This window comes from Schistocerca piceifrons, chromosome 9, assembly GCF_021461385.2.
Source record: "Schistocerca piceifrons isolate TAMUIC-IGC-003096 chromosome 9, iqSchPice1.1, whole genome shotgun sequence".
Lineage (NCBI taxonomy): Eukaryota > Metazoa > Arthropoda > Insecta > Orthoptera > Acrididae > Schistocerca > Schistocerca piceifrons.
In genome coordinates, this window is record NC_060146.1 from 60,763,151 (window position 1) to 60,790,788 (window position 27,638).

Genomic DNA, 27,638 nt, shown 5'->3' on the forward strand with positions numbered 1-27,638 from the left:
AGGTGGTTATTGTGGGTACTGATTTCTCAGGATCTATGCACCCAAATTGCGTGAAAATGTAATCACATGTATGTTCTAGTATAATATATTTGTCCAATGAATACCCGTTTGTCATCTGCATTTCTTCTTGGTGTAGCAATTTTAATGGCCAGTAGCGTACAAATAATTAAAAATCAAATCAAATTAAACAGAAGCATTAAAAAAAGACCTGCATCAAGTTGAATACATTTTTAAACTGGAGCTCCAGGAAGCAGAAACAAATTTCTATTTTCAAGACAGGTAAAATTGTTAAGACGTTAAAGATAACTCAGTTCATTTGCAAGTGTGACATGTTCCATGGCAAGATGCGAGATGTTGCGTGGCCAATCAAGGACGTACTATGATTTTGTAAAAGGGGAGGTGTCCTATTTGTTAAAGAGGTCCTTCAAAAACCACACGCTTTTTTATTTATTCGATAAAGAACGATAAACACTTGTTTTCGACAATGACCTCGGATTTCTCGCCACGCGTCAGGGCTTTTCGAATAGAGAGATCTCTTTTCACAGAAAAGCTAGAATAATTTTTTGTGGCAGTAACGCAAAGTCTATGGAATTATTCAACCTTACACTTTCCCAAATTTCCTCTCTTAAGTATGCATCTGCCATTTCTTGCAGTGCAAGAAAGATCGTTTTCTGCGTTAAAGAATGTCTCGGCAGACAAATGCATGAGCCTAAAGGAGGAGAATTTTTTCAGTGCCAGGACTCGTCTTCGTTGCAGCTCTTTTCATTTAAGAAGAGGGGCTGTATCTTTAAGGGAACTGCGACCTGTCGTGAACGAAAGGTACTCAGAAGAAATTGGCTGTGGCCTAGTAAGGAATCAACCCCTGGCATCTGCCTATACTGAAAATGGGAAACCATTTCGAAGGTTTCGGACAGATGGATTCAAACCAACTCGCCTCCTGAATGCAGATTGCTAGCTCAGTGGCTTACATGCAGTGCTGATGGAGAATTTAGAAAAACTAGTTGTTGTGCATTGTTTTAAGATAAAGTAAAACGTATGACAAGAAACGATTGAATTCTGACATTACAGGATCCTCCTTTAACTGTGCATGTTTACTCATACGATAGCGCATGAATGCATGCGTATTTCAAGCTATGCATGGACTTGCTGGTTTCAGTTATTACAGTATTACAAGAGCGTAAACATATTTCGTATGAATGGGGGAGGGACGGAGGGATGCAGGGTGCAGTCGTCTCGGACGAATTCAAGCAGCCCGCAGAACAAAATGTTTCAGAAATGAAATATGCTGCCATCATACACCCCTTCCGGTTTCCACAAACCCCACCCTATCGTTCCGTACTGGAACTGGTTTTCGTAACTGAGTACCTTCCAGATGACCAGATTGGGTAATATTTTACCACTTTGGATAGTAATGATGGAATATTGAGAAAATATTTTAAACACATGCAACCATCGCCACTTGTCCGATATTTTTATTGATCAGCGCAAATCTAAGTGTATTTCTACGCACTGATTTTAATTTAAGGTTATGTGTAATGATATTTATCGCTCTGCTGCCTTATGAAATACTGGAAAACACTGCAGCCACGAAGTTCTAGCAGCCTTCAAGCAACGAATCGAGTGCTAACATAAACTGCTATAGATAGCTAATTAGGATATTATACTCCACGTACATATTTTTAGTCGGCCGGAGTGACCAGCGGTTCTAGGCGCTTCAGTCTGGAATCGCGCGACCGCTACGGTCGCAGGTTCGAATCCTGCCTAGGGCATGGATGTTTGTGATGATGTCCTTACGTTTACGTAGTTCTACATTCTAGGGGACTGATGACCTCAGATGTTAAGTCACATAGGGCTCAGAGCCATTTGACCATTTTTTGAACATATTTTTAACTTACAATAACGCTAGCGGATGAATCAAAATCGGTTTTCCTTATCCACGGTTAGAAAATAACAACAACACTCGGCACATAAACAACAAACAGTAGCACTTGTAATAAATTCAACCGCAAGTAACAACTGAACTGATTAATAATACAACTGAGCTTAAGCAAGGCCAGTAATTGGTTTTGGCTAAAATAGGGATGGGCGATAGACGATAGTACTATGGATGTTGTTGTGGTGGTGGTGGTGTTGGGGGTGGGGTGATCTTCAGTCCAAAGACTGGTTTGATGCAGCTATGCATGCTACTCCATCTCGTGCAAGCCCCTTCCTCTCCAAGAAACTGCTCCAACCTACACCCTTCTGCATCTGATTGCTGTATTCATCTCTTGGTCTCCATCTATGATTTTTATACTCCACATTTCCCACCAGTACTAAACTGCTTATTCTTTGATGCCTCAGAATGTGTCCTACCAACCTATCCCTTCTTCTAGTCAGGTTGTGCCACAAATTTCTCTTCTCCCCAATTCTATTACGTACCTCCTTATTAGTTACGTGATCTACCCACCTAATCTTCAGCATTCCTCTGTAGCACCAAATTTAAAATGCTTCATTTTTTTCTGTACCGTTTATCGTCCACATTCACTTCCAAACATAGCTGCAAATACTTTCGGAAAGGATTCACTGACACAAATCTGTATTCGATTTAACAAATTTCTCTTCTACAGAAACGCTTTTCTTGTCATTGCCAGTCTGCATTTTATATCCTCCTTACTTCGACCATCATCAGTTATTTTGCTTCCCAAATAACAAACCTCATCTACTACTTTAAGTGTCATTTCCTGATCTGATTCCCTCCGCATCATCTGGTTTAATTAGACTACAGTTCATTATCCTTGTTTCGCTTTTGTTGATGTTCATCTTATATCCTCCTTTCAAGACACTGTCCATTTCGTTAAGCTGTTTTTCTAAGTCCTTTCCTGTCTCTGACAATTACAATGTCATCCGCAAACCTGATAGTTGTTATTTCTTCTCCCTGGACCTTAATATCTACTCAAAATTTTTCTATTTTCCTCTTTACTGCTTTCTCAATATACAGATTGAATAACATCGGAGACAGGCTACCGCCCTGTCTCACTTCCTTCTTAACCACTGATTCCCTTTTGTGTCCTCGACTATTATAACTGGTGTCAGTACAAATTGTAAATAGCCTTTCGATCCCCTGCCACTTTTAGAGCGTATTCCAGAGAACATTGTCAAAAGCTTACTCTAGGTCTGCAAATGCTATAAACGTAGGTTTCCCTTTCCTTAACCTATCTTCTATGAGAATTCGTCAGTATTACCACACGTGCTCCTATATTTCTCCGGAATTCAGACTGATCTTCCCCGAGATCGACTTCAACCAGTTTTTCCATTCTGCTGTAATGGATTCGTGTTAGTATTTTGCACCTGTGACTTACTAAACTGATAGTTCGACAATTTTAGTAGCTGTCAGCACCTGCTTTCTTTGGAATTAGAATTAATATTTTCTTCTTGAAGTCTGGGGGTATTTCATCTGTTTCATACATCTTGCAGTATTATATCTCCCATCTCGTCGTCTTCCATTTCCATAATGTTGCTCTCAAGTATATCGCCCATGTATAGACACTCTATACACCCCTTCCACCTTTCTGCTTTCCCTTCTATGCTGAGGGCTAGTTTTCCATCTAAGCTCTTGGTTTCATATAGGTGGTTCCCTTTTCTCCAAAGGTCTCTCTAATTCTCCTGTAGGCAGTATCTATATTACCTCTACTGATGTACGCTTCTACATACGTTCGTTTATCATCTAACCATTCCTGCTTAGGCATTTTTCACTTTCTGTCGATCTCATTTTTTAGACGTTTTTATTCCCCTTCATCTGCTTCATTTTTATGATTTCTCTTTTCATGGATTAAATTCAATATCTCTTTGGTTACCCAAGGATTTCTACTAGTCCTCGTCTTTTTACGTACTTGACCCTCTTCTGCCTCCACTATTTCATCTCTCAAAGCTATAGATTCTTCTTCTGCTGTGGTCCTTTCCCCTGTTTTTCAAGTCGTTCCTTAATGCTCCTAACTCTCTAGAACCTCTGCTTCTTTCAGTTTATACATGTCCCATCTCCTTAAATTCCTACCTTTTTGCACTTTCTTCAGTTTTAATCTGCAGTTCATAACCAGTAAATTGTTGTCAGAGTCCACATATGCCTCTGAAAATGTCCTACAATCTAAAACCTTGTTCTGAAATCTCTGTCTTGCCATAATGTAATCAATCTGAAACTTTCCGGCGTCTCAAAGTCTCTTCTACGTATAGAACTATGATTAAATTACGTTCTGTGTGAAATTCTACCAGGCAGGTTTCTCTTTCATTCCTTTCTCCCAGTCCATAATCTCCTACTTTTTCCTGTCTTCCTTTTCCTACTATCGAATTCCAGTCCCCCGCGACTATTAAATTTTCGACATTGTAAAAACACAAGTGTCTGAAGAAAACAACAAGTTGATGCCTCAGAAAAGGAAAAGGCGCTCGCTGACGTTTCAAACGCGATCGGAAAGAAATGTCACAGCTCATACGCTCATGTGAGCTGTTGTTGTTGTGGTCTTCAGCCCTGAGACTGGTTTGATGCAGCTCTCCATGCTACTCTATCCTGTGCAAGATTATTCATCTCTCAGTTCCTACTGCAGCCTACATCCTTCTGAATCTGCTTAGTGTATTCATCTCTTGGCCTCCATCTACGATTTTTACCCTCCACGCTGCCCTCCAATACTAATTTTGTGATCCCTCGATGTCTCAGAACATGTCCTACCAACCTATCCCTTCTTCTAGTCAAGTTGTGCCACAAACTCCTCTTCTCCCCAATTCTATTCAATACCTCCTCATTAGTTACGTGATCTACCCCATCTAACCTTCAGCATTCTTCTGTAGCACCACATTTCGAAAGCTTCTATTCTCTTCTTGTCCAAACTATTTATCGTCCATGATTCACTTCCATACATGGCTCACTCCATACAAATACATTCAGAAACGACTTCCTGACACTTAAATCTATACTCGATGTTAACAAATTTCTCTTCTTCAGAAACGCTTTCCTTGCCATTGCCAGTCTACATTTTATATCCTCTCTACTTCGACCATCATCAGTTATTTTGCTCCCCAAATAGCAAAACTCCTTTACTACTTTAAGTGTCTCATTTCCTAATCTAATTCCCTCAGCATCATCAGACTTAATTCGACTACATTCCATTATCCTCGTTTTGCTTCTGTTCATGTTCATCTTATATCCTCCTTTCAAGACACGGTCCATTCCGTTCAACTACTCTTCCAAGTCCTATGCTGTCTCGGATAGAATTACAATGTCATCGGCGAACCTCAAAGTTTTTATTTCTTCTCTATGGATTTTCAAACCTACTCCGAATTTTTCTTTTGTTTCCTTCACTGCTTGCTCAATATACAGATTGAATAACATTGGGGATAGGCTACAACCCTTCCCAACCACTGCTTCCCTTTCATGCCCCTTGACTGTTATAACTGCCATCTGGTTTCTGTACAAATTGTAAATAGCCTTTCGCTCCCTGTATTTTACCCCTGACACCTTTAGAATTTGAAAGAGAGTATTCCAGTCAACATTGTCAAAAGCCTTCTCTAAGTCTACAAATGATAGAAATGTAGGTTTGCCTTTCCTTAATCTTTCTTCTAAGATAAGTCGTAAGGTCAGTATTGCCTCACCTGTTCCAGTATTTCTACGGAATCCAAACTGATCTTCCCCGAGGACAGCTTCTACCAGTTTTTCATTCGTCTGTAAAGAATTCGCGTTAGTATTTTGCAGCTGTAACTTATTAAACTGATAGTTCGGTAATTTTCACATCTGTCAACACCTGCTTTCTTTGGGATTGGAATTATTATATTCTTCTTGAAGTCTGAGGGTATTTTGCCTGTCTCATACATCTCGCTCACCAGATGTTAGAGTTTTGTCAGGACTGGCTCTCCCAAGGGTGTCAGTAGTTCTAATGGAATGTTGTGTACTCCCGGGGCCTTGTTTCGCCTTAGGTCTTTCAGTGTTCTGTCAAACTCCTCACGCACTATCGCATCGTCCATTCCATCTTCATCTACATCCTCTTCCATTTCCATAATATTCAGAGAAGTTACAGCTTGGTTTTCAATTAATTCTCTTTCAGTTTAAAATTAGTTCTTTTAATACATACAGTTCCACACAAAAAATAAAACTCTAGAAAATATAGTAATTGCTCATGACAACCAGGAACTACAACAGCTGCACTCCACTATATTCCTGGGGGTTCACATTAACATTAGGCTCAACTGTGAACAGCATGTGCCCCTTACTCTAAAAAGGCTTTCATCAGCAACTTTTGCTCTTAGAATTATTATTCATTTTGAGGACCCCAACATTTTAAAATCAGCTTACTCTGGGTAATTTCACTCATTAATGAGTTACGGAAAAATATTCTGGGGTAATTCACCAGCCTCAAAAAAAAATCTTAGCTGCTCAGAAGAGAGCAGTCAGAATCATGTGTGGGGTTCCTCCACGAACCTCATGTAGAAAACTTTTTACACAGTTAGGTATTCTGACCACAACATGTCAGTACATATACTCTCTGATGAATGTAGTTAATAAAGACTATGCTCAGTATGAAACAAATTGGTGCACCAACAATAATATAAACACTTGCTCTCTCCCTGTCAACAAATACCTCTTCATGCATACTCTGCCCCAGCATCCTTGGTCGACTCCTTCATCCTTAATGAAACCTACCTGCAAATTCACCATTTTGTCCACACCTCTCCCTGCCTTCTTCACGGCACTGGCAATCCCGTTGCCCTTCCATGAGGTGTGGTTTCAGTTGGCTACCTCAAGCATATCCCTGTCCAATTTCAACCCCTGCTCAATGACCAGATCGAACCCTTACCCTCAGTGTCTTTTTTCCATCCTTCACTGTGTCACTATCGCCGGCCGGAATGACCGAGCGGTTCTAGGCACTACAGTCTGGAACCGCGCGACCGCTGCAGTCGCAGGTTAGAATCGTGCCCCGGGCATGGATGTGTGTGATGTCCTCAGGTTAGTTACGTTTAAGCAGTTCTAAGTACTAGGGGACTGATGACCTCGGAAGTTAAGTCCCATAGTGCTCAGAGCCATTTTTTGTGTCACTAACTGTGTCTGCCCCACAGCTCCTCTCCCCCACCACCTTCCTCTCCCATGTTGACCACACCTTCTCCACAGCCATGACCCTGCCACTCTTCAAAAGTGTCATCAGTTCCTCGACATCCTCAATGGCGACCTTATTCCTCTGCCAAAGGACACCCATCTCTAAACTAACTCCACCCTGGATGTAGTCCTCGCTTCCCCCAACCCTATTGGTTGTATCCCTGTAGACGTCCTTGACCCCATTGGTAGCGACCACCTCCCAGTCCTTCACACCATCTCCTCTGCCCATTGCACCCCTCCAGCCCCCACACTCCTGCCTTTCTGATATCCATACATAACAATTGTAGCACTGATTGGGTTGCCTACTGGGAATCCATTGCCTCACAGGTTGAATGCCATCAACCTACCTCCCACCATCCCACTGACGTCACCCATGCCTCGTCCATCCTCCAGAAGACCATCACTGACGCTGTGGAGGCCCATTTTCCCACAAAACTTATCCACCCTCACCACCCTATTCTTCCTCCACAGACTTTCCTTCCTCCCTGTGAATCCCGCAGGCACTACCGCTCCTTCCTCTGCATCTATGACTGGGATGCACTCCTCTACCACAGGAATTACAACTATACATCTGAAACCTCTCAACAACAAAGAAATGCCAGGACTGGCGCCAGACATGTACACGCCTCAACTCAGCCCACCCTGTCAACTCCTCCAAATACTGGTCTGCCACATCCTTACTGGTAGCCATCCCACCCTGCGTTATCTCCTCCTCCTTGATGACTGCCCCTTCCATGACAACCTCAGTAAGTCTAACCATTTTGCTTCCCACCTCTACTTCATTCCCGACAATCGTCTCTCTGATTACTCCCTCTTCTCCATGGTCCTTGAATGCTCCAATACATCTGTCCCATCACTCACCCTCAGTTTCCAGTACTTGAGTCAGTTACCCCCTCGACCATCAACGCTCTCATTACTTTGTACAACTTCAAAGTAAAATGCAACACCACCCCTGTCATGATGGTGTCCCCTCCTCCTTCCTGGTTGTCCTTGCTACCCTGTATAACATCCTCCTCTCAACCGGCTTTTACTCCGACCTGTGGAAGACTTCCTGCATCCTGCTGTTCCCCAAAACCAAGAAACTCACCTCTGACACCTTCCTATCGCCCCGTCTGCCTTACCTCCATGTTCGGGAAGGTCTCCATCCTCTCCCACTGTATTCATCACCAACTTACACAGTGTGGCTTCCAGGCCTCCTTCTCAGCTGATGACCAGCTCCTTAACCTTACCATTCTTCTTTCCCTCCAATTTAACTCCTGTCTCTCCACTACTTTTGTTTCCCTTGACCTCCAGAGCGCCTATGACCGTGTCTGACACCCCAGTTCCTTTTTAAACTCCAGACCTACGCTCTTCCTATCGATTTCGTCCATCTCATTGTTTCCTTCCTCTCCCACTGTCCCTCATATGTCACTATCCACAATACCAACTGCTTTACTTTCTATACCACAGCTGGCGTGCCCCAAGGCTCTGTTCTTTCCCCTCTCCTCTATCTCCTGCATCCTGCAGATATGCCCCAACCTTCCCTGCCTGTACACCTCTTCGACATTGTCGATCACACCACCTTCCTGGCCCTTTATCCTACACTTCAACAGTCCCAACAAACGCTTGAAACCCACCTCAATCAGTTCACTGTCTGGTGCAACCAATGGCCCCTTCGCATCAATCATTCCAAGACCCAGGCAATCATCATACGTCATACCACCCGCTCCTTCAGGCTCCACGATTTTTGCCTCACGATTTATGGTCGTTCTATCCATATCACTCCTGCACTGAAATACCTTGCCTCACCCTCCACCATCACCCCAACTCACCTCCACATCTCCTTACATTGCAACACAAAGCCCACAATAGGCTCCACCTGAAACTTCTGTCTGGTCGGACATGGCGACTGTATCTTTCCACCATCCTTCACACCTATGAATCCTTGGTCCGTCCCATCCTCTGTTATGCCAGCATCGTATGGATTTCGCTCCAACCAGATTCTATTAAGCCCTCCAAATTCTTAAACACCATGCACACCACCTATCCTTCCATATCCGCTCTCCCCCCCCCCCCCCCCCCCCACAGATCCTCTGCCCACATCTTCTCCTTTTCCTCAAACACATCCGCACCCTGTACATCGTCCACAGACTCGATCACCCCCTCTCCCCTGCCCAATTCCCTGTTCTTCTATCGTCTCTACCCCCAGCCCGTTGCCACGCCTTTACCGTTGTGTCCTGCCCTCTCTTCTTCTTCACATTTTCCACCTCGTTTCCCAATGCAACTTCCAGCACCTACCCCTTCCAAATTATGAACTTCGCCCTGATATATACTACTCCTACCAACTCTAACCCCACCTTTCCTTTCTCCTTCCTCAGGGCTCCTTCCTCTTCACCTGCGTAATTTTCCCCCTTCTCAACCCCCCTCCCTTTCCAGTGCATCCCTTCTGCATCTCTGCGCTGTCTCTTGACTTGCTGTGCCTCACCCTCTCCCACTCCACCCCACCTGTCTCCTGCCACTTGGTGTGCCCCTCGACCCCCTTGCTTTTCCACCCAAATTTGCCACCTCATTGTATTTCGTCCTAGACGACCTAATAAGCCAGGATATTATCCCTTAAAACTGCGACCCAAAGTGTCCCACTTACGAGGTTGTAGGAGTAGAATAAACAATGAGATTTGTCAAATACTGCCTCCCCTTCAACTGGACATTTTCAGGTGGGGACCACAACACATGGGATGTGCACATGCAGCTTATCGCCAGTGAAAGGGTGGACCACTGGCATAAGAAAAATAGCAGCATCAAACCGATACACTGCACAGACATATGGCTGTAGTGTAATGAATGCAGAGCCAATAGTGATGAGACAGACTTGGAATAACAGCTTGCCAACACAGGTACACATTTGTCCTTCAAGAAGGTCTGCACCACGAGAGGATGCTTATGTTTTTCAAGTGCCTCTGATGAGTAGATACCTGACATCAGCTGATATCTGGGCATAGGTTATGGGCAGACATTCACGATGAACCATTGGGAGCAGAAAACTGGAAGCTGGTGTGAGTTCCAGAGGTGTCAAGAGACCATTAGCACTGCATCATACCAAAGACAGCAGAGACAGGCAGTGTGTAGGACCAGAGTACATGGAAACGATGAATGGCAATCAGTGGTGTTCAGCAATGAGTCTGCCAGCATGGCAGTAGACCATCTGATGACAAGTCGCAGTAAGCAGTGATACTCGATACCAATACCTCTCCATCTCCCGGGTTCGTCGTGGGGGAATGTGTTGTGACAGCACCACTGATTTCGTAATTTTTGAACTGTGGCTCAAAGGGTGTACCACTGGTATAAGAAAAATAGCAGCATGAAACCGATTGTGTTGTCATACCCTTTAGGATACACCGTGGAGGTTCCAGTAGGATAACGCCACTTCGCACACTGCTACTCACATCAAAAATATACTGAGGGATGTTTGGTTCCTTGCTTGGTCTGCCTGGCACCCACAGAAACTTTCTGGTATGCACTGGGAAGCTGTTTACTTTCTTACCGGCCACCAGACAGCAATCTTTATGAGTTGACACAGAACAGAATTATGTCCGCTGATTCAAATCGCCCTTCATTTGGATCAAGTATTTTTCGCATCAATTACGCTGATATTACACCAGTATTGTGTGTACTTCGTTTTTAGTATACGAAATATGTGGTATCGATAGCTACGATGCAACGGCGTAGGTGCAAGTTCATAAGTTGGCACTACGAGAGACACCGACGACAGCGCTCTAGCCGGCGCTGTGGAGATCTATGAGCGTCTCTCCGGATTCAAGCTATTTGGTCAAGGGCAGACGGCCGGGATACTTCGCTTCCTATAGAGACTTTGCACTACTTACGACAGGTCTAAGGCTTCTCACCTATGTGCTCATCTGAACAAAGTTATGTATGCCTCTGTATATATTCGTGCACCAGTAAACCACTTTTACTTACTTGCTGTACGAACGTGTTCTACCTCACCTGCTCCTCCTACCTTCCTACATTCGGCCTACCCTTCAATTTTCAGGAGCAGACCCACGCGCCGCCTTCCAGGCGGGACACAAAAACTGGCGACGAGGCTACTTTTTTTTCCTCTCCTATCATTTCCTTTGTTGCTGGGTACTGCTTTAGTTTTTTTTTGTGATGGTGATGGTGAGTGTTCATCGGAGTGCCCCAGGGAAGTGTCGCAGGTCCGCTGTTGTTTTCTATCTACTTAAATGATCTTTTGGATAGGGTGGATAGCAATGTGCGGCTGTTTGCTGGTGATGCTGTCGTGTACGAGAAGGTGTCGTCGTTGAGTGACTGTAGGAGGATACAAAATAACTTTGACAGGATTTGTGACTGGCGTAAAGAATGGCAGCTAACTCTAAATATAGATACATGTAAATTAATGCAGATGAATAGGGAAAAGAATCCTGTAATGTTTGAATACTCCATTAGTAGTGTAGCGCTTGGCACAGTCACGTCGCTTAAATATTTGGGCGTAACTTTGCAGAGCGATATGAAGTGGGACAAGCATGTAATGGCAGTTGTGGGGAAGGCGGATAGTCGTCTTCGGTTCATTGGTAGAATTTTGGGAAGATGTGGTTCATCTGCAAAGGAGACCGCTTATAAAACACTAATACGACCTATTCTTGAGTACTGCTCGAGCGTTTGGGATCCCTATCAGGTCGGATTGAGGGAGGACATAGAAGCAATTCAGAGGCGGGCTGCTAGATTTGTTACTGGTACGTCTGATCATCACGCGAGTGTTACAGAAATGCTTGAGGAACTTGGGTGGGAGTTTCTAGAGGAAAGGGGGGCGTTCTTTTCGTGAATCGCTACTGAGGAAATTCAGAGAACCAGCATTTGAGGCTGACTGCAGTACAATTTTACTGCCGCCAACTTACATTTCGCGGAAAGACCACAAAGGTAAGAAAGATTAGGGCTCGCACAGAGGCATATGGGCAGTCATTTTTCCCTCGTTCTATTTGGGAGTGGAACAGGGAGAGAATGCTAGTTGCTGTACGAGGTACCCTCCGCCACGCACCGTATGGTGAATTGTGGAGTATGTATGTAGATGTAGATGTAGATATCCCCGTGTGACTGAGTGACTGTATGAGTGCTCCCATCTTTCGCTGTATAGACTTTCATTTGTGTAAACCATGGCGTCGCCACAGGAACAGGCTTAGCTGTCCGTTCTTGTACGTTTTCAGGCTCAGCAAATGGCGCAGCTGCTTGCTGCCATAAATGGACTGGTCACACTACAAACTGCAGCTACTTCACCGCCTCCGACGCCACCGCCTGTACCGACGCCGACGCCGACGGCACCGCCATTTCGTACCTTCAGTCCTGACGTTGAACGCCGGCCAGAATACATCACCCAGCTCGAGGCACACTTCGCAGCCTACAACATACCAGCTACAGAGCGGCTTGCCGTTTTCATTGCCAACGCGGGTGTTGTGTTGTACCGTGTGCTCATGAAGTTGTTTCCCACCACCCACCCAGAAACTAAAACTTACGACGAAGTGATTGACGCTTTGAATTCCCACTTACGTGATAGTGTCAATGTGATAGCTGCACAGTACAAAATTCTTTCGTCTCTGGCGTGGCCCTACGCACCAGGAAAGTACTTGGGCTCGAACAAACACAAATACACCAAAATCGTGTGAGAAATAATGTAAAGGTCTCTTATTGCGTTGGTGATACTCCCGCATCTGCAAAAAACTGCAGTCGTCCGTTAGAGGCCTCTGCGTATGCCGTGCCGCATTGCACACTGTCCTGTCTGTACGCCAGTCGGGACCAGTAGGGACGGCGCAGTGTGCCTCTGAAGTTGCCTTTTGTGACATCATTTGTGTACTGAACCGTCAGATGGCTCGGCGATTGGTAATCAGTCCTGCTAATGTATTGCGATTGGTTGAGATGAAGTTACGAAGAACCCTTCTTCGCGAAGATGGTATTGGTGTAGAAGACGAATCATTCGCATGTTTTCTGGTATCTATTATAGTGCAGAAATATGAGCATAAGTTAGAAACAGATACTGTTGTAACACTAACACATAATGATGATGATAGGGATGATAATGACGTTCAACTCACTGCAGACGGTAGTGCTACGGCAAGTGCGGGAAGAGGCGATGGAAGCAGTGACAGTGAATACCAACCGTCTCTCAAGAAGGGGGTTAAAGTAGCAAGCATCATCACGGCGTTTGATGACAACACACTGGAGAACATGTACGATGATTATTACGCAAGAGGTTTCGACACAAACGACAAGCTTCTAAAAAGATACCCTAAACTGAAGTCTAAAAGCGATATTAAAAACATACTGGATTACGTGGCAAAGAAAAGAGAAGGAAATACAGTTTTCAAAGGAAGTCGTACACTGCTGTTCAAGACCATCAAGGAGCGTGTAATGGTGAAATTCGATGAAGCGCGAGAATGCGGTTCCGCCGTTCATTATTGGCATTTCCAACATTGGGCATTGGACGTAGCCAGAAATCTCGGGTGTACAAACTTTACAGCTTCACTAGGATTTATTACTAATTTGAAAAAGGAGTTTAGGATAACATCACGCCGTATCACTATGCTCCACGAAAAGATAAGGATGACGAAGAAGAAACGTTTGTTGCTGACATCAATGACCGTATCACGAGAGAAAACATCGATGAGAAACACTGTCGCGATGTTGCAATCAGTTAACTGTGCAACACATAGTTACACGATCGATGTTGCTATATCAATGGACGGACGATTGGCAGACAAATTCTATATTTGCTTCCAAGAATCCAGTGGAAAGTTTGGACCCCGCGTGTCAAGGGAAATAGAAACGCGGTGCCCTCCAAATGTCGTCGTCGATGCAAGTGTGAGTGGGAAGATGACGAAACATCTGAAGACGTTTTATCTGTCAGTTTAGAACCCACATTTGTCGAGAAAGTCATTAGTACTTTGTGACTCCTGGTCTGGACATAAGGATAAAGGAGTACAAATGGAAGCATCTGGCGGAAAACACGTAGATTTAAAAGTCATTCCGCCTAAAGCTACAAGATATGCACAACTTCTGGATGTGTATTTCTTCAGGCAATATATACCAAGAGAATAACAGACTTCATTAAACTTCGTTCCAGTAATATGCAGCCGAAATTGCACGACAGATTCTTTATCATGAATATGCATTCTGTCATTTACAATCAGTTATCTGCGGGAGTATACAGATCAATGCTTCGTTACACGTGGCAGAACGCTGGCTTCGATATTGGTGAACCAGTGAACAACTTCAAAAGTGTCAGTGACGTGGCGTTCAACACTGGTATTATACACTCATGGAAATTGAAATAAGAACACCGTGAATTCATTGTCCCAGGAATGGGAAACTTTATTGACACATTCCTGGGGTCAGATACATCACATGATCACACCGACAGAACCACAGGCACATAGACACAGGCAACAGAGCATGCACAATGTCGGCACTAGTACAGTGTATATCCACCTTTCGCAGCAATGCAGGCTGCTATTCTCCCATGGAGACGATCGTAGAGATGCTGGATGTAGTCCTGTGGAACGGCTTGCCATGCCATTTCCACCTGGCGCCTCAGTTGGACCAGCGTTCGTGCTGGACGTGCAGACCGCGTGAGACGACGCTTCATCCAGTCCCAAACATGCTCAATGGGGGACAGATCCGGAGATCTTGCTGGCCAGGGCAGTTGACTTACACCTTCTAGAGCACGTTGGGTGGCACGGGATACATGCGGACGTGCATTGTCCTGTTGGAACAGCAAGTTCCCTTGCCGGTCTAGGAATGGTAGAGCGATGGGTTCGATGACGGTTTGGATGTACCGTGCACTATTCAGTGTCCCCTCGACGATCACCAGTGGTGTACGGCCAGTGTAGGAGATCGCTCCCCACACCATGATGCCGGGTGTTGGCCCTGTGTGCCTCGGTCGTATGCAGTCCTGATTGTGGCGCTTACCTGCACGGCGCCAAACATGCATACGACCATCATTGGCACCAAGGCAGAAGCGACTCTCATCGCTGAAGACGACACGTCTCCATTCGTCCCTCCATTCACGCCTGTCGCGACGCCACTGGAGGCGGGCTGCACGATGTTGGGGCGTGAGCGGAAGACGGCCTAACGGTGTGCGGGACCGTAGCCCAGCTTCATGGAGACGGTTGCGAATGGTCCTCGCCGATACCCCAGGAGCAACAGTGTCCCTAATTTGCTGGGAAGTGGCGGTGCGGTCCCCTACGGCACTGCGTAGGATCCTACGGTCTTGGCGTGCATTCGTGCGTCGCTGCGGTCCGGTCCCAGGTCGACGGGCACGTGCCCCTTCCGCCGACCACTGGCCACAACATCGATGTACTGTGGAGACCTCATGCCCCACGTGTTGAGCAATTCGGCGGTACGTCCACCCGGCCTCCCGCATGCCCACTATACGCCCTCGCTCAAAGTCCGTCAACTGCACATACGGTTCACGTCCACGCTGTCGCGGCATGCTACCAGTGTTAAAGACTGCGATGGAGCTCCGTATGCCACGGCAAACTGGCTGACACTGACGGTGGCGGTGCACAAATGCTGCGCAGCTAGCGCCATTATACGGCCAACACCGCGGTTCCTGGTGTGTCCGCTGTGCCGTGCGTGTGATCATTGCTTGTACAGCCCTCTCGCAGTGTCCGGAGCAAGTATGGTGGGTCTGACACACCGGTGTCAATGTGTTCTTTTTTCCATTTCCAGGAGTGTAGAATGCGCAAATACGCCATGCGATCAACTTGCATTTCTTCACTGTGCGTTTTGCAGTCCGCATTTACATTTGTTGTTAAGATTGCTGCATTGCGTATGGCGTCTACAATTACATCTACACTGATATCTAGAGCATGACTGCAGAGTTTTGCAGAAAAACGACACCCACCAGCACATTCAGACGTACATAATGGTCCTGTAAACAAACGTTCATACAGATCTGTTTGTTCCAGCCCAAGTACTTTCCTGGTCAGTCCAATAAATCTTGGTTAACGGACCTTCAGGGACTAACTTCTGATTGTGACTTTAATTGCTCGTGTGGACGCTCATATGCGGATATAATGATTAGAGACGCTATTGCGCAGAATGTGACGGATCTCCGCATCCGCGAGCAAATCCTCAAATTAAAAAACCCGTCTTTTCAGGGAGTAGTGGACTTGCTAGACAGACAAGATACATTGGACATGGCTACCTCCGCGTTCGACGTGACCCCGGGTGGGTCTGTGTGTGTGTACTGTTTGCGCGGCACAGCACGTGCCCTCCCGCCGGGCCCCAGCACAGCCAAAGCCTTCTAGATACAAGGCCTACGCACAGCGGCCATTTTGGCACATGACGTCACAAACTGTTGGCCATCTTATCTCAGTCGGCAGTCCTGTTGGCGTGTATGTTGTGTTGAAAGCGTGTGACACGTGAAAGTGACATACATTTCATACAGTATTCGGCTACAGTTCTTCGAAGTATGGGATACAATTGCTGCGTTCCCTTTTGCCAGGGAAATTATAAATCCCAAAAAGGCATGCAAGTGCACATGTTTCGATTTCCCAAATGTGTGAAGTTGAGAAACCGCTGGATTGCAGCTACTCCCAGACAGGAATTTGTGTCTACGCATTATTCAAGGGTAAGTAAATGACAAAAAATTTGTAGCGTGTTATTTGTTTCCATTGCACCACATTTGCCAATTGTTTTTAAAAGCAGTTATTTATCATGTACCAGTATCATTTGTTTCTTTATTCCAGACCATTGCTGCAAGGTTAATACGAAGTTGGCTGCGAAATGTCTCTCATATTTGCAACTATTGTCACACAGAATAGTTATATTAATTAGTGTGACTCGAAAATGATTAGTATTCTAATGGTTCAAATGGCTCTGAGTACTATGGGACTTAACTTCTGAGGTCATCAGTCCCCTAGAACTTAGAACTACTTAAACCTAACTAACCTAAGGACATCACACACATCCATGCCCGAGACAGGATTCGAACCTGCGACCGTAGCGGTCGCGCGGTTCCAGACTGTAGCACCTAGAACCGCTCCGCCACTCCGGCCGTCGTTTAGTATTCCTTATCATTCCTACTTGATAATTGACTTTTCAGTACTTTTATTTCGAAGAGCTACTGAATGATTTTTTTCAGTTTTACATATACAGCTATTGGGAAATAGTTTCAACTTGAGTAAACTACTGTAGAAAATTGCTTTAATGAATTCAGTGTTCGACAGATTAAGCAGAATACAAAGCATAATTTCGAGGTAAGTGCATCATGATTAAATTAACAGCACTCTGTGACACGAATTTCAATCAGGATATAGGAGAAACAATCTTTTCATGTTTAAGGTTCTAAAGTTCTGGAGAAACAGGGAAATAAAATATTTTTCGGGTTTTTTGATTTATTAAACATTATGTCAGGAGGTGCTCCATTTCGTCGAATGATTTGAGTTTCGTGTGAGATCAGCAAATTTTTGAAGTGGAGAGGAAAATTTACGAAAATAACCAGAGAAACAAATTCTTAAATTCTGTAGGAGCTCCAGCTGCTTTATTTAAATCCGAAAACGTCTACTTGTTGTTGCATGTTGCCGATATTTTACTGCAAGAAAGCGTGGCTCCTGAGGTAAAAGAGAGAATTTAAAATTACAGTTTGTATTCAAGCCTAGAAACGCTTATTTAAGGCAAATCGTCAAAATAATTTTACATCTTGAAATAACATAGGGCAGTTTTGTTCAGTTACTTTACGCAATGATATAAATGTCCATACTTTCATTACAAGGACATGTAGGAGAGGAAAGCACGAGTATCTCTATGCGGTCTCAGCTCTGAAACTCGTAAAGTTCGGACAGCTGCAGAGTGCTTAACAGGAGCGCTCCGCTAGATACCCGGCCAACAGTATGTGACGCCACAAGTGTGCGCGTAGGCCTGTAGTCTAGGTGGTGTTGGCACAGCCAGCCACACCGCGTCTTTCGCGCGCAACTAAACATTTCAGACCATTCACCCACTAAGAAACTGATATATACGAACTGTTTTCGTGCCCACCCACAACCAGTTGCCCATCCCGTCAAGCACAGTGTTATTTTTGTAGTAAGAAAGGTCACGTGACAACTTGTCTCCCGTTCTCACGACTCGCGTGGGCGTCACCGCAACGGCAACCGCCATGCTCATGATTCACATCAGCCTATGGACGTTAATGTCATTTATTCAAAGCCTTCTGCTTCACGTGCTTCTACAGCTCGTCACGTGAATCAAGTTTTGCCAGACACTTCCTCTCGCATTCAGCGCGATGCGAGGGAACTTTTTGTGACTTTGCACATTTCTGGACGTTCTGTTCGTCAATTATTTTTCTAACATTTCCGAGAGTAAGAATTTGATAGCAATGTTGCCCTGTGTCAGAGTGTTGTAACATGAATTTCATAAATTGATAATATCATCATCAGTTATCTGCTATATTAACAGGTCCTTTGCCTCTCCATTTTCTGCGATCCTTTGCTTCCTTCTTAAGGCTGCTGTATGTTGTACCGCCCACAATGACATCCAGTATCTGGAATCTCTTCCTTCCTTACCTCCTTTTCCCTTCTATATAACCTTCTAAAATTGTTTTTATCAGTCCCTCATTCTTTCTTAACATATGCACACTCACTCCATCTTCAGGCCACAAGTGGCCCATAGGGACCATCCGACCGCCGTGTCATCCTCAGTTGAGGATGCGGATAGGAGGGCATGTGATCAGCACACCACTCTCCCAGTCGTTATGATGGTTTTCTATGACCGGAGCCGCTACTATTCGGTCGAGTAGCTCCTCAATTGGCATCACGAGGCTGAGTACACCCAAGTGCCGGCCACGCCCGACAGCGCTTAACTTCGGTGATCTCACGGGAACCGGTGTATCCACTGCGGCAAGGCCGTTGCTCTTAAAATATACCCAATCCAATTTCTTTTTCTTCTCTTTATTACATCTAGTAATTGTCTTTTGTCTCCCACTCTTCTCAGTACCTCTTCATTTTTTACTCTGTCCATCCAACTTATTCTTTCCATCCTCCGCCATGTCAAGATCTCAAAAGCCTACAGACTTCCTCTGTTTTTCTTCCTCATAGTCCATGTTTCAGCGCCATATAGAAGAATACTCCATACAAGACATTTTATGAGCCTCTTCCTGAGTTCTATGTCCAGACCGCTGCAGAAAATTCTTCTTTTCTTATAAAACGCCTCTTTTGCCATTGCTATCCTTGTTTTAATTTCTGTGGTGCACTTCCAGGCAGTGTCTATCCTGCTTCCAAGTACTTAAAATTTTGCACCTGTTCTAGTATTTATCCATTTAGCATAATTTTTATTTCCTTATTCCCTCCTAGTGCCAATACTTTTGTTTTATTTGTATTAATTTTCATTCCATATTTTTTTTGTTAGTTTCAATGGTGTCCACCATATCCTGTAATTCTTTTTCCCCTGTGGCTAGAATGACCATGTGATCAGCAAACCTCAAACATCCTACTCTTCTTCCTCCAATCTCTACTCCTTTGTCATCTAATGACCATTGGTCAAACATATTTTCCCAGTAGAGGTTGAAAAGAGTAGGCCATATACAGCATCCTTGTCTTACTCTTTTTCCTAGTATGATCCAGTTTGTACTCTCACTTTAACTGAAACTTTTTGATTAAGATATAATGAGTTTATAAATCTTCTGGATTTCCAGTCCACTCTCTTTTCCCTCATTATAGTCGCCAGCTTGTCCCAAATACCTTTTCTAGATCGATGAAGCACATATATAGGTATCTTCCTTTTTCAATAAACATTTCTCCCAAGATTCATAGGAGCCCTATTGCATCTCTGGTGCCCGTATTCTGCCTAAAGCCAAACTGCTCCTCGCCAAGATTCTCCTCGTCGGCGAAGATCAGTTTGGATTCCGCAGAAATGTTGGAACACGTGAGGCAATACTGACTCTACGACTTATCTTAGAAAATAGATTAACCCTCTATTGCACTGTGTATATTTAAATATACATATTTTCAGAACTCTGTACTGGCTCATATAATGTAACTGTGCCACTGACGTGCACTGTATACTCAGATGTACATCTGTATTTTTCGTGTATCACGTCAGATGGCAGCATCTGCTTACGGCAGTTGAGTAAAAGTTTGCAGAACTGTTGGTATGTCTAGAAGGCTGTGGGTCTCCGGGCGTGCGATTGTTTGTATTTATTTATTCATGAGTGACGTGTCTTTTGAGCTTTTCTTTCGTCGTGTTTCTATTGGAAGAATCTACAAAAGCTATAAACGTATTGTTTCTTTCGAAATAATTGTTTCTTTGCTTTTTATTCAAACTTTTGTGTGTGTGTATCTGAATGAACAGTGTGCAGTAAAGGTAAAAGTGGACAATTCGTGAAGGAAACATGGATACCCGTTTATTTTACCGAAAAAGACAAGGGAGAAGCTACATTCCTCCAGAAAGCAGTGACGAGGACTGTTTGGACAGTGATGACAGTGATCTGGATAAAACCTACGTTCCTGAACGACTTACAGGTGAGTTAGAAATTGACTAGCAATTTTCATAAAAAAATCATGTAAAGAGTTACATCAGTATAAGAAGTTGATTGGATTTTCGCTACAGTGGCAACTTTTACTTGCTCTAATATACAACTCTTTACAGTTCTTTTCATGTGTGTTCTTTTTCTCGTGACAATATATCAATTGTTGTTGTCCCAAATGTGTTTCATGCTTTTTATCTAAAAAATTGTGACTGTGACTTAGACCAGCATTGTAGCCTAGTCAGCTTTATATAGTTTCCCAGCACCATCTCTTGTTCAGTTTCTGATGACAAGTAATTCACACTCTACTTTTCAGGCTCACAATCAGGTGACAGTAGCAGCAGCGAAGAAAACTGTGATGAGCCAGATGAAGTGGGAGTGCCTTGTGTTTCAAACACAGAGCAGATAGTTGAACCTGAAGTTGGTGATAATCTTCCTCAGGCACAATCTCCATCTCGTTGTAATGTGCCGAAATTGAACCTTCTTTGGAAGAGGAACACGGTAAAATCTGTATTTCCTTCTCCTGTTTGGACTGGAGAAATTCCACCATCTACAGAAGTATTTTCACCACTAACGTACTTCAAAAAGATTTTTGACTCAAGTATCATTGACTACATATGTCAACAAACGAATCTGTATTCGAAGCAGTGTGATGTGGCCAACACCTTCAGTGTTACCTCTACCGAAATTGAACAATTTATTGGTATTGCATTCTACATGTCACTGATTGCTATACCTGGGAACAGAAGATACTGGAACAAGAAATGTGGTGTGAAACAAGTGTCTGATGTAATGACACTACGCAGATGGGAACAAATAAAGAGATATTTACATTTTGCTGACAATACTCAGCAACATTCTGCACCTGACAGACTGTTCAAGGTTAGAATGGTAAGCGACATGCTGCGAAAAAATTTATCAAAAATACCAATTGAAGAACACCTTGCAGTGGACGAACAAATTGTGGCATTCAAAGGTCACAGTAGCTTGAAACAGTATAATCCCAAGAAACCAAAAAAGTGGGGCTACAAAATATATTGCATAGCAGGTGCCAGTGGTATTATTTATGATTTCGAAGTCTATTCTGGACCTGTCAATCAACCCAGTCATCTTCCTAATGTAAACGCCAGTGGAAATGTAGTGCTCAGATTGGCTGAAAGAATACCAAAGTACAAAAATCATAAACTGTTCTATGATAACTGGTTCTGCAGTCCAGAGCTTCAAGTTGAGCTGGTAAAATGTGGTATTCACAGTCTGGGAACAGTACAATTGAATAGAGTGAGAAACAATAAGATGCCTTCTGATGCTGAAATGAAAAAGCAGGGAAGAGGCACATCTGTTGAATCCACTGCATCTGTTTCTGGATATGACCTGATTCTTGTGAAATGGCAAGACAACAGGTGTGTCAGCCTTCTGGGCACCTTTTCAGGTACTCACCCAGAAAGCCAGGTTGCAAGATATGACAAAAAAACAAAGCAACGTATCCAAATAAAATGCCCAAAGATTGTGAAGGAGTACAACAAGTTTATGGGAGGTGTTGACACTATTGACTCCTTATTAGCTCTGTACAGAACGAAAATCAGGTCAAAGAAATATTACATGAGACTGTTCTTCCATTTATTGGACATGAGTTGTGTTGTTGCTTGGCTACTTTATAAGAGAGCCTGTCATGAAGATAGTATTGAAGAGAAAACCCAGATGACTTTGTTTGATTTCAAGCTTGATATTGCTGAATCCTTATGCTGGTCAGGAAAACCATCCAAGAGACAGTCGCTGGATAGCTCACCAGGCAGTGGCACCAAAAAGAGAAGGCAGCCAAATACAGCAAATGCTGACATCAGGAAGGACAGAATCGATCACTGGCCTAACTACTGTGAAAAATCTGCCAGATGTAAATATAATAAATGTCAAAAAATAACAAAAATAATGTGTACCAAATGTAACACCTATTTGTGTTTTGTACCAGATAGAAATTGTTTCTACAATTTTCACAATGTATAAATTCTGGAAATATGTAACTGCATAGTAGTGACATTTTGCAAACTGATGTATACCCAACTTTTATAATGTTTTTTATTTTTGTTTTTTGAATAAAATTTAATTTAAAGTCTTAATTTGTGGATGTACCATAAATTTTGAACTGTGTTCTCCAAAAATTTAGTACCTTATACGAACTAATATAAACGTACTCATTACATCCGTATTTGCGCAGTGTATATTTGAACATACAGAGTGATATTTTCCAAAATATATATACTAGAAAGTTTATCATCATCTATTTTTCATTCATGGGCACTATGAAGTATAAATCCAAAGTTGTTATTTGAAAATTCTTAGTTTTACTGTTCTTGTGCAATAGAGGGTTAAGGAAAGGCAAACCCACATTTCTAGCATTTGTAGACTTAGAGAAAGCTTTTGACAATGTTGACTGGAATACTCTCTTTCAAATTCTAAAGGTGGCAGGGGTAAAATACAGGGAGCGAAAGGTTACTTACAATTTGTACAGAAACCAGATGGCAGTTATAAGTCGAGGGGCATGAAAGGGAAGCAGCGGTTGGGAAGGGAGTGAGACAGGGCTGTAGCCTATCCCCAATGTTATTCAATCTGTATATTGAGCAAGCAGTAAAGGAAACAAAAGAAAAATTCGGAGTAGGTATTAAAGTCCATGGAGAAGAAATAAAAACTTCGAGGTTCGCCGATGACGTAATTCTGTCAGAGACAGCAAAGGACTTGGAAGAGCAGTTGAACGGAATGGACAGTGTTTTGAAAGGAGGATATAAGATGAACTTCAACAAAAGCAAAACGAAGACAATGGAATGCAGTCAAATTAAGTCGGGTGATGCTGAGGGAATTAGATTAGGATATGAGACACTTAAAGTAGTAAAGGAGTTCTGCTATTTGGGGAGCAAAATAACTGATGATGGTCGAAGTAAAGAGGATATAAAATGTAAACTGACAATGGCAAGGAAAGCGTTTCTGAAGAGAAATTTGTTAACATCGAGTATAGATTTGTCAGGAAGTCGTTTCTGAAAGTATTTGTATGGTGTGTATCCATGTATGGAAGTGAAACATGGACGATAAATAGTTTGGACAAAAAGAGAATAGAAGCTTTCGAAATGTGGTGTTACAGAAGAATGCTGAAGATTAGATGGGGTAGATCACATAACTAATGAGGAGGTATTGAATAGGATTGGAGAGAATAGGAGTTTGTGGCACAACTTGACAAGTAGAAGGGATCGGTTGGTAGGACATGTTCTGAGGCATCAAGAGATCACAAATTTAGCATTGGAGGGCAGCGTGGAGGGTAAAAATCGTGGAGGAAGACCAAGAGATGAATGCACTAAGTATATTCAGAAGGATGTAGGTTGCAGTAAGTACTGGGAGATGATGAAGCTTGCACAGGATAGAGTAGCATGGAGAGCTGCATCAAACCAGTCTCAGGACTGAAGGCAACAACAACAACAACAACAACAACATATCAGATAGTTTAACAACAGTTTGTTTACGGAATAATTCACCTACGAGCATTGCCCACATCCTCGATCCAAGTGATTTTTGTCTAAAGGTGTGTCTGACTCAGTGATATGTATAAAATAGCTAACCTGTTGTCTGGGGCACTGCGATGAGCTCGCAGCAACTGTACATAAAAATCTGCAGCTGGTGCACAGAGAGCAGTAAGCACTGTGTTTCCAAGCCATTATATTACAAGGTCAGATATTTTTATTTCAGGATCCGTTTCGTAAGAAAATTAACAATGCACAGGGACCATTTCATGAATAGCATTGTTAGACAGATTATTAAACCCCAGGAGTACTTTATTTAATTAAAGAGATTAATAGTAAAGTTCAGGATTTCATTAGGTTGTAAATTTTTTGGAACTGATTATAAAACGGGGCCAAATTAATGTCGTTTTCTCGCAGAGACGATAGATTTAGTTTCTGTCGCAGCTGAAGTGCACAAAGTCACCCAAAACTAAACAACATGAAAGCTCCAACCAATTAACGAAGTCAATAGGAGTTTAAAGTCGAACAAAATTTTAAAGGAAACCTTCAGCATTCATTATTGACCACAACCGTAAGGCAGGAACTCATGATGCTCTGTCTCATAGCAATCGAAGATAACAGTATGAAGGACTTTCACATGTGAACGAACTTTTCAAATTTTTCTCGGCCTTCTCTCTTGAGACAGTTTGCTATGGGACGACTGGGGTTTGGTTTCGATGCTCAAATGGTTCAAATGGCTCTAAGCACTATGGGACTTAACATCTGTGGTCATCAGTCCCCTAGAACTTAGAACTACTTCAACCTACCTAACCTAAGGACATCACACACATCCATGCCCGAGGCAGGATTCGTACCTGCGACCGTAACGGTCGTTTGGTTCCAGACTGTAGCGCCTAGAACCGCTCGGCCACAACTGCCGGCGCTGGAATTCAATATGGTGTTGGCCCACTCTTAACGTTGATGACACCTTCCACTCTCGCAGGCATACTTTCAGTTATGTGGTGGAAGGTTTCTTGGGGAACGGCAGCACATAGCACATTCTTCACAGAGTAGTGGACTGACAAGAGGTGTAGATGTTGGTAGGTGAGGCCTGGAACGAAGTCGGCATTCCAAAACATCTCAAAGTGTTCTATTGGATTCAGGTCAGGACTTTGTGCAGGCCAGTCCATAACAGGGATGTTACTGTCGTGTAACCACCACAGGCCGTGCATTATGAACACGTGCTGGATAGTGCTGAAAGATGCAATCATCCCCGAATTGTTCTTCAACAGTGGGAAGCAAGAAGGTGCTTAAATTTAGGCCTAAGGTGTGTTAGCCACGCAATACAACAAGGGCTGCAAGCCCCTCCATGAAAAACGCGACTACACCATAACACCACCGCCTCCGAATTTTACTGTTGGCACTACACACGCTGGCAGATGACGTTCACCGGGCATTCGCCATACCCACACCCTGCCATCGGATCGCCACATTGTGTACCGTGATTCGTGACACCACACAACGTTTTTCCACTGTTAAATCGTCCAATGTTTACGCTCCTTACACCAAGCGAGACGTCGTTTGGCATTTACCGGCGTGATGTGTGGCTTATTAGCAGCCACTCGACCATGAAGTCCAAGTTTTCTCACCTCCCGGCTAACTGTCATCGTACTTTCAGTGGATCCTGATGCAGTTTGGAATTGCTGTGTGATGGTCTGGATAGATGTCTGCCTATTACAGATTACCAACCTCTTCAACTGTCGGTGGTCTGTGTCAGTCAACAGACGAGGTCAGCCTATGCGCTTTTGTGCTGTACGTGTCCCTTCACGTTTCCACTTCACTATCACATCGGAAACAGTGGACCTAGTGATATTTAGGAGTGTGGAAATCTCGCGTACAGACGTATAACACAAGTGACACCCAATCAGCTGACCACGTTCGAAGTCCGTGAGTTCCGCTGAGTGCCCCATTCTTCTCTCTCACAATGTGTAGTGACTACTGAGGTCGCTGATATGGAGTACCTGGCAGTAGACGGCAGCAAAATGCACCTAATATGAAAAACCTATGTTTTTGAGGGTGTCCGGATACTTTTGATCACATAGTGTATACCCTTTTCGACTGTCAGAGATAAACTAAATAATCAAAACAGCTGAAAATGCAAAGATACATATGGAACACGTGTGCGAATAAGGACAAACAAAAATTGATAATAGGATGCATAAAGCTCGCCAAACTCAAAGATTCCACTTACTTTTTGATCACACCTATTACACCACGTAATTTTAAGAGAAGTGTAGTTATCGCGTACAGTTGCAGCCAGTCCGAGAAGAGGGGGAGCGACGCAAAAGCGTCAAGCGGCAAAAATCGAGGAAATGAGTGTAGTGATAGCAACAGATTAGATTAGACTGTGGGGATGCCCAAGAATAGATTATGCGTTTAGTGCTATCGTGTCTTCCTGGCAAACAACACGGATAACGTTCTGGCGACAAGTAAGTATTCGCAAAATATGCAGTAAACCCAATAGCAAAATTTATACGCTTAAAGAAGAAACCGAAACAGCGTACATGTGTAAAGTAAGTTTTATACCAACAGGTGAAACGGTTAAGAAATTCAGCATTATTCACTGTGGACTAAGTCGTGAAGACGTTAACTGAAACGAAATAAAAAAAAAGTACAGAACTGTGCTTCAAAGGGTTTACTTGAGCCACAACTCTTCTCGATGGTTGACCATTATCTTCAGGTGGATGGCATGTTCTACACAGCTGTTCTTAGTGGTAAGCATTGATACCAAGTGGTTATAATTCAATTGCAGCTACTCACGGAGATTGACAGCGGGCTGTAATTATCTTATGGTGGTGAAACTTATTAGATATGCTAAAGCGGTAATGTGCAGCCGATTTGCGCCAGAAAAAAATTAGTTCCAATTCTGGCTACCAGGTGCAAGTCGTGCGCTGTGCAGCACCTCGCCGGCGTCTCCGGTGCCCCGCACTGAACAAATCGTGAAATCAGCGCTTAATAAGATAATCAACATTACGCCTTTCTCACTTGTTTGACCTTTTTTTCCCACGTGTCATTCTTAATCCATTACATATTGAAACATTTCCGTACGCCTTTCTTGGATTCACAGAGCCAGTTTTGCATCTGGTGGCAAAAATTGGAACTAATTTTTTTCCAGTGTAAATCGGTTCAGCATTAACGTGTTGGAATATCTACCAGGTTACTGTGCCATACGGTAATTACAGCGCACACTGGGCTTCCCTAAGTAGCTGCACTGTAATTATAACCACCTTGTAGTTTCGATCAGTGCGTCGGTAGTTACATGAATTAATCACAGTAGATGTAGTACTGACGTAGCAGATGGATTCAATATATAGCAAGTACTTGCAATGCTAGAATAAAAGTATTTGTGTTGCACAGTGGCGCTGAGTACTAGGAAATCCATTCATGGCCGGTTTAAGGTCCAAACAGCACAAGTGACCGCTTGGGACATCAGTGTGTGGGGAGTGCCTTAGGCACACGAGTGCAAAATGCCGGCAGCGAT